Source organism: Brassica oleracea, chromosome C9, assembly GCF_000695525.1.
Source record: "Brassica oleracea var. oleracea cultivar TO1000 chromosome C9, BOL, whole genome shotgun sequence".
NCBI lineage: Eukaryota > Viridiplantae > Streptophyta > Magnoliopsida > Brassicales > Brassicaceae > Brassica > Brassica oleracea.
Genome location: NC_027756.1, coordinates 37,039,535 through 37,048,776, shown reverse-complemented (window position 1 = coordinate 37,048,776; position 9,242 = coordinate 37,039,535). Strand labels below are relative to the sequence as shown.

The following is a 9,242-nucleotide window of genomic DNA, read 5'->3' as shown; positions in this document are numbered from 1 at the left end:
GATAGATTCTGTAAAATACTTGGTACATGAGGTTACTTTGTTCAATTTCTCTTGCAAGTAACTATCAGCTCCTTAGTGTCCCAATCCAATTGCCTTTGCATTACATTGTCAGAATGTTTTCCATGGATCTGTGTAGTAGTTGTACAAGACTGACTTGTTTAACATTGTTGTATACCAGTTTTTAAACTTTCTTATATACTGGTAGAAATTGATATAAGTTAGACGAGTAACAACTTACAGGCTCGGTCTAAAGAGCTGCATATATCCATTTACAAGTATTACTATCGTTGACTCTTTATCTCCTTCACCAAAACGTAACCTAGATCACACAAAGTTGCGTTGTAAATGAAGATGTATGATCAAAGTAGAGCTGAAATAGTTCATGAAAAGTGTGACATGAACATGAACTATTGTATAGAGGAAGTGTATAGCGTGGAACCGGATAGAGTGGTCGCCAAGGTGCTTTCAACAAAGATTTACTTTGGAGCAGCTTAAAAAGAATAGTAGAGAAGAAGTAATCGACCTTTCACAAAAAAAGGAAATTGACTTATTTGTTGAAGATCAAAGAAAGTTTCAAGATTTGCAAGTCTTTAGGTTTATGGTTTACCTTTAAAAATAAAGAGGGTGTAGATATTGAATGCGTCGATTAACATATTGAAAGGGTTTTTAGCCGAGAGTGTTTTGGTGAGTTCTTATAAGGCGAAGCAAAGCAGTAAGGAATTATGAGCGTGAGTTGTTCAAGATATTTTTTAGTAGTGTTTGAACATTATAGACTACTTTATCTAATAACAAACTATTTTGCCGTATATTGTATATTTCGGCAGTTGTAGAAAAATAGACACCTCTCTAACTTGTTAAGATCTCTCTAAAAGCATCTCCAAAAAAATATTCTATTTTGAAGTTTTCAAAACTCTATATTTGAAAATTAAATGTGTTTTTCTCCAAAATCAAAACTTCAAACATAACTTCAAAATTACTTTTATTTTATAGTATGGTCCTTTTATTTTTTTCATAATTAATTTAAATTCATAAAACTTTTATAATATAACAATATTACAACAATATTAATTAATAATATTTTATATTAAAATAGAAATTTTTAAATAGAAATAACATAATTAATATTAAACTTCAAGCAAAATACCTATAATTCCAAAAAATTATTTTTGTAAAATGCATATATGATCAACTAGTGGATTTTGAATTACAAAAAGACTCTCTTTATTTTCAATTTGTAATTACGAACTAAAAATTGTTGAAATCGTTGATATTAGTACTTGTAAATACATTAGATCTAAACACGAAAATAAATGAAGAAAATAAAAATATTAATACATTAGACTTAACTTCTATCGATGATATTAATACTCGTGAACACATTCGATTTGAACCAGAAAGAATCGTACAAAAAGACATTAAAACAACCATCTTTGGTCACACAAAATTCGTTTGGACAATATTTTGGAGATTTTGGATCAAATTTACCTACTATTAGTGTTGTTTAATATCTAAATTTTTGTAATAGTTATGTCTTCATGTAATTTTTTTTGGTATATTGTTGTTGTTTAATCTAGTTTTAAAATATTTAAATCTTATTTAAAAATTTTATGTGTTAAACTTAAATTTATAAAAAAAAAATTGAAATATTTATGAGATTTAAAAAATTTAAAGATTAAAACGATAAACGAGAAATACATAAAATTTTCTACAGTTTATATATAGAATAAAACCAAAATCGGAAAATTGAATTTTGAAACTGAAAACAAACAAAACCGAAGGGGTAAACCAGTCACATAATCTGAACGGTCCAAAAAGTATTGACCTCTCTCTCTCTCTCTCTGGTCGCTCGTTCTGAAAGGGAAAGAAAAGGATCCCTATTTTTTTGAAGAGGAAGATTGAGAGAGCGGTGAATGCGGAAAAGACCGTTTTGACCTCGTCTTCTCCTGCAGATTTTATTGTTTCCTTGAGGTCTTCGCCGATTATCCTGCTCATCCACCATGAACGAGAAAGCCAACGTCTCTAAGGAGCTTAATGCCCGCCATAGAAAGGTTTCTCCAAATCTCATATCGTTTTTTTCTTACGCTTTGCGGATTCGCAGTCTTCTATATATATATATATATATATATATTGTGGTTTCGATTGCCAACGGTCGATGATCGATCATGGATTTCGGAAAATCGAGATTCGATTGGATCAGTGTTTTAGCAAGGAAGCTAGAGTTCTTCATCTTCCATCGATGTGATTCTTATAGTTAGTTAGGTGAGGTGTTTTTGTGTCGTTGATCCGATCGTTCAAGCTAGAATATCCTTTTTCATCAGATGATCCGTTTCGATTAATTGATCACGATGATCGGGTTCTATCAACGTGAATTGTCCTTACAGAAGAAACATGATCACCACATAAAAGGAGATACGTTCTCGTTCCGTTTGTGTGTTTCTGTAGATATTTTTGTTATTCTATTGCTTGATCGATCTTGCAAGAATCAAACCAAGGCTTTCATTTACATTTGAGTTGTCTCTCGTGTTGAATCATGTCAGGTCTTCCATTGTCTCTTTGTGTGTTCATGGATTCAACTTATCATGATGATGATAATTGTAGCTGCTTTGCCAACTTTAATTCTTTTTGGTGTAGTCTCTTACAGATTCTTCCTTCGTTGCTTTGAATATTCCCTTCCTTGGTGCTACGTTTTCGTGCAGATTCTTGAAGGGCTTCTTAAACATCCAGAGAACAGAGAATGTGCTGACTGCAAAACAAAGTATTGTTTTTTCTCTCGCATATGTGAATTATGCTGGCTCCTTTATATATTTATTTGGCTAATACTACTTTTATATATCATTTTCTTTGCAGAGGTCCCAGATGGGCTAGTGTTAATTTAGGTATCTTTATCTGTATGCAATGTTCTGGGATCCACAGGAGTCTCGGCGTACACATTTCAAAGGTTCTCTCTCACTTTCCTTTCTATTCTACATGCTGAGATCTTAGTTATATGTTCTTGTTATTATATTAAGACCCATTCCATTTGGCTCGGATTCTCTGCATACTACTACTATCAATTTTGTTTGCTACTAGCTTTTCATATTTTCAGTTTCATCTCTGGAGCTACTTCTGTAGCTCAGAACTCTTACTTGAATGCATCAAATCTCTCTGCTTTTCTTTGATGGCCCTTCTTTAGCTAGAAAAAAAAATGACAGTTATCCAGTTTATACGCGCACCTCAAGCAATTCTGCGCTAAAGTTCATGATTAACTTGTGCCTTCTGATTCTTATACAAGCTGATTCCTTCTGGTCAAGTCGATTTTAACCTTAGCCGCAGCATAAGTAACTTATTTGTTCTAGCGGTGCCTGATGAGTGTAGGTTCGATCTGCCACTCTGGACACATGGCTCCCGGAGCAGGTTGCATTTATTCAGTGTAAGTGTCTTTGGAAATTAATTATCTCTAGATTGTCCTTTTTATACCGAATTATTTTCGCCGTGTAAAGTATATAACCTTTTCTCTGCATGCAGCAATGGGAAACGAGAGAGCAAATAGTTACTGGGAAGCTGAGCTACCCCCAAACTATGATAGAGTTGGGATTGAAAACTTCATACGTGCAAAGTATGCCTCTCTCTTTTCAGTTTACATAACTCTCACTTAAATTGGGTTATTATCTTGCTATGCAGATTGACAATGAACTAATCTTGTTACATGACTTTTCTAGGTATGAAGAGAAGAGATGGGTTTCTAGAGGTGAAAAGGCTAGTCGAGCAGGAACGGCGGAGATCTGTGGAGAGGACTGGGCCTCTATATGAGCATGGGCACAGTAGTAGTCCTGTTAATTTATTTGAGGAAAAGAAAACTGTCCAAGCACCTAGAACAAGAAATAGTGGTTCCGCAACGAGGATAAGTCTTCCCGTGCCTCCACAAGGACCTGGTCAGGTATCAAACATACTACCCGGACGATATGGTTTTACTAAAGAAATTAGTGCCTTTAGTTATTCATAATTATCAAGAATCCCCATGCCATGATCTTATTTAGTAGCCGTAGGATATCATGGAAGTAATGCGTATGATGATTTAGATGTCACGCCTTGTATTCTTACATCTAGTAGACGACTTTGTTTCTAGTGCATCATAATCTTTGAAAGCGTGAATTTTCAATCATAATAGAAGTATTTCAAGTTTTGTTTTTCTGCTAAAAAAATGATAGGTTATAAAGCCACAGCAGAAGACAGAATCTGTAGCTGCTCCTGTGGAGATGACGAAACCAGCAGTAAATGTTCCCGCATCAGAGCCTCCAAAGGTGGATTTTGCGACTGACCTCTTTAACATGCTATCAATGGATGAGCCGACTGCAAATACCTCAGAGGCAGCTCCTGCTGATGACAACTCATGGGCTGGCTTTCAGTGTATGTATCTATCTATCTATCTATCTATCATGTGCATGACTTAAATCATATGATCGTTGTGGCACATCTTTCATATCCGTGTAAACTTTATGTTACTCTTTCTTCTCCAGAAGTTGCTTTAGAGTAATATATGAATATCTGAATCCTAAAACTGTAGCGGCTGGAAACAGTCAAACGGCAGAGAAAAGTGTCACACCAAAGCCTGATGAGAGCATGTCTCCTCCAGCTACTGGGATCGAGGATTTGTTCAAAGACACACCTACTTTAATTGCCCAACAAACACCACAGAAAGATGTGAAAGGCGATATCATGAGCCTATTTGAGAAGGTAAATTCTGAAGTCAATTACATGCTCTTCTCATATCTACTGCTTTGTTGGGTCTGCCTTTCTATCGATTCCCAGTGTTCAAATTTTCCTTTTCGTATCGTTATTAAACCAACGAGTTACATATATAGCATGACTGGTGCTTCCAACACAAAACCTAGGTGTTGTGTCTTGTCACCGCTTACTCTGTTTTTTTTTTTAAACACTGGACATTTGCAATTTCGAAACCGGAGTTAAGTGATATAATTCTTGTGTCTTCCATCTGTTACAGACGAATATCGTGTCGCCTTTTGCGATGCATCAGCAACAGGTTGCTATGCTTGCTCAGCAGCAAGCCCTTTATATGGCAGCAGCAGCAAAAGCTGCAGGAGGCATTCCAAACGGTGTGAATCAGCAAGCTATTGCAAATGCTCTTAGTTTAGCATCCGCAAATTGGTCAAACACTGGCTACCAGGTCCCTGGAATGACTAACCCAGGAGGTGGTCAAGCTGATCTCCAGAAACTTATGCAAGTAAGTATCTCCCTTCTGCATTTGTTTTAGCTAGATCTAAATTACTATTGACCAAGCTCATGAAAAATTCTCACTTTATCTTGCCGCTCTCTGTTATATGACCGTATCTTTAGAACATGAACATGAACATGAACATGAACATGAACATGAGACCCGGACAACAGCAAGAGAACACTCTTCAGTATCCAATGTCCAGGTATGTAAATAGAACTGTTTTCTGTTTGTATCATCCATGAAGATAAAGAAACACAAAGAAGTAAACTGTTTTCTTTCATTCAATTTTGTGTTGAACTTTGAACAATAAAAGGTTTAGTGCCCTCTCGGTTTCCAACATGTGACATCTTGTAAGTACAATGTCAGAAATAAGATAATATTGGTTGTTGTTACTACTGCAGTTCCTACGGAACGGGTCAAGTTAATCCCGCGACAAACAGTATGACCCCAAACTCAACCGGTAAACCTCAATCATCAACCTCGTCCCAACCAACAAGCACCACACCAGCTTCTCAGCTAAGCAAAGACTTCGATTTCTCTTCCTTGATGGATGGAATGTTCACAAAGCATTGATCAACAGAGGCAATTTTTCTGAATTTGCCTCTTTTTTTTATTAAAAAGATTGTCTTAAATTTGTAGACCTCAAATATATACAATCATCTCTGGACAGTTTCTTTGTTAAACAATTTTTTTCTTTTGAAACTGTGTTGTAGTTTGGGTTTTGATTTACTCGGTTGCTGAAAGAGTAATAGATACGATTCTTAAAAAATAAAAGAGGTTTATCCATGTGATTATGAGAATGTTATCATATAACATTATAACGTCGATTGTTCTCCACATAACGTTTTATAGTTTTTATTATATTAAATAAAAGATCGATTATATTGTTTTTTCCCTCAACATACTTATTATCTAGACCAAAGTAAATATTCGTATTGATGCTAGTTTATACCAAAGTCCATATACATGTTAGTAAAATCAAACAAATAAAAAAATGTTTAGTTAGTTAGTTAGATCAGTCATATACATGTGGTATTGAGTAAACTCTAAGACGTACCATTTTTTGGTGGAAGTAAGCAAAGACGAAACAAACGGTTCGAAAACCCTTTAAAACAAACCTTTATTGGGTAAGATCAATAAAAGGCGACGTTGATGTTAAACTTGTTATGGACGGCTAAAAGAATGTTTTTGAGTTTGGCATTGTTAGGGCTTTGGTCAAACTTGTTAGGGCTTTGGTCAAATGATCTTTATTAATAAAGCTCATCCATTTTCCTCTCCTTCACCACAATTTTTTTTTGTACTCCTCCCACCTTTTCTCTTTTTAAGATGTCGTGAACCACTTCTATTGTAGATAAGATTGCTAAATCATTTCTTATATTATTCACAGTTCAAAGAATCTTTACACGATAGTTGTCTTCATCCATAATAGCAAGTATTCCGTACTCTACGATAGTTTAAATCTTTTATAATGTTTGATGTAAGCGTGAACTAGAAAATCTACTTGAGAAATTGTGATCATTTTGTTAAAATCCTCGCCTGGTCAATGTTAATATCTTTTAGTTGAGAGTAGTACACTGGATTTGTTGATATTAGTGTGTGTTTACATTCTTGTCTCCTTACGTGGATCGAGTATCACCTTGATCTAATGAAAACATAATAAGATAATCCAACACATGAGAACACGTACGTCGGACTTTAGGCTTATACATTTGATTATTAAAAACAAAAATACAATGTCGGTCTTCTACGGAGCTTTTTTTTTTTTTTTTTTCCATCTGAAATTTCCATTTATCTTAAAAGTATCACAACAAAAGATACAACACCATGAGGGTCCAAGCCCATATAAAGCCCAAACGTATTAAACAGAAAGTCCAAAACACAAGGGCAATTAAGCTCAAAAAAGAAAATCCGATCAGCGCCATACGTTACCACGCATCGGGAAAATCACTTGGACGTACACGTGTTGAGACCCTCGCCATCAAGGGACACACGTCACTAAATCACCACATCTTGACTCAAACTACGAGTCATCACCGGAGAAAAACGAAACGAACACGTGTTTCACCGGAATACACCGTAACCACCGTACACCGAACCCATCGAACCACCGAACGGATGAAGAAAAACCAGAGACTACAACATCTCCTCCTTCATCGCTTTAGCACATCATCGGAGAGTTTCATCGCCTATCGAGATCTCATCCGATTATCAAGCCATCAAACGTGAAGACAAGAGAACATTCACCAAGCACCCATTCAAAGGAAACACCGCGACCAATCTCTCCAAACTGAAAGACGTCGACGGATCCTAATCATCAACCACCGGGGCTTTCGAGAAACAGAACCACAAGCAAAGAAACCCACTAGCTTCAAGCATACACAACGATGCCTAAGCTCCACCAACAGAGATCGTCCTCGACCCAGTCGAGATCTCCTCCGACACCCAGAGAATCAAAGCTATAGACCCATCGATCGCATCACAAAGGAAAATAAATTTCTATTGTCGGCGGTGCAGAGCTTCGGAAGCCTCTACTTCCCCGAGATCAAAAGCCGACGACGACGAAGCTGAAATAGCCTCCGCCTCCCGGAATCAAAACACCCTGGTAGAGCACCAGAGAAAGCTTCGTCTCATCTCATCTCCGTTAAGAAACGAAGAGAGAAAAAGGAGAAGTCTCGGGCTCCCCCTTATTTTTACTTTTTTTTTCAACTTTTGTCTTCTACGGAGCTTTGGAAAGAAGTTTGAGTTATATTTATGTATTTTAAATATTGGAAGATCAATCAGTGTGAAGCACAAAATACAAAAATGGGTCGGTAGAATTTTGTTGTGCTTGTTGACCTGTAATGCGATATATATCTTTCATGGGTTTGAATTGTCAAATCAAATCTACTATTAGTATGTGCATATGCAGTGTTATGAAAACAAAATTAAACGCTAGAGTCGAGAATGAACGTATGCATCCATCTCAATTATTATTAATTTTAGATCTGCATGTCCTTATCTAAAGCACTATATATATATACATAAATATCATTGTTCTTCTCGTTATCACTTCGAATTTCAACAATTATTTTTATAATGTCAATGAAAATAGCATACGATACGTAAATATCACAACTCAACAGTAACTGCTTTTATTATTGGCTCTTTCTTTTTAAAACAATTATTGATACTTTTAGTCAAAAAAAAAAACAATTATTGATACTTTTAAACAGTAAAGAAATCAGAAATCAAGGTTTCTTTTTTTACATTAACAATGTTTAATTAATTAAATGAATATATCAAATCGTCAAATTAGCGAACCTCAGTATCTGGACGGCCGGTAAGACTCACAACTTAACAAGTTAAAATTTGAAAAACCCATGTCCAACCCGGTTCCATAACGGACCTAGACGGACCAAATATGGGGGTCTATAACCCCTTTGACACCCCTACGCGTGGTTACTAAGAACAGCATTATTGGTGTCCCTAATTTTTAGGTCTTTAGATTAGTTTAATAATGTTAAGGACAAAAATTAGGGACAATCCAAAATAATAGGATTATTAGTAGGACTTTTCGGTGTATCTTAGCAAATTAATTATTTATTTTAATTAGTAATGATATATAAAAGATAAATTTAAAATAAAACATATAACATTAAACTTGAAAACATGAGAAAATTACAAAGGTGAAAAAAAAAATTACAAAAATGATAAAAAAGTAAACAAATATTTTATTGAATTCATAGAAACTTAAACATTGTAGTTATTTGGGAGATGTCCAAATTTAGTCCATATATTTTCAACCAAATTTTCTTTTAATTGTTGATGGCCTTGTCTATCCCGAACTTCTGCTCGACGACCCATTGTATTACCGAAATTTGTAGTCCTTCTGACTACAAATGTAGGATCCCCATCTTCTCCTTGTTGAAATTCTGAAGCGGTATGCTGAGTGTATGAATCTCGTTCATCTTCGACAATCATATTATGGAGTATGATACATGCTCTCATAATATTTCTTTTTTTTAATCCCATAAATTAGATGGATTTC

At 35.3% G+C, this 9,242-nt stretch overlaps 1 pseudogene; it reads left to right on the top strand.

The window, feature by feature from the left end:
• The first annotated feature begins 1,815 nt into the window (after nucleotides 1-1,815).
• Nucleotides 1,816-6,006, top strand: LOC106313266 (annotated as a pseudogene).
• The last annotated feature ends 3,236 nt before the right edge of the window (nucleotides 6,007-9,242 follow it).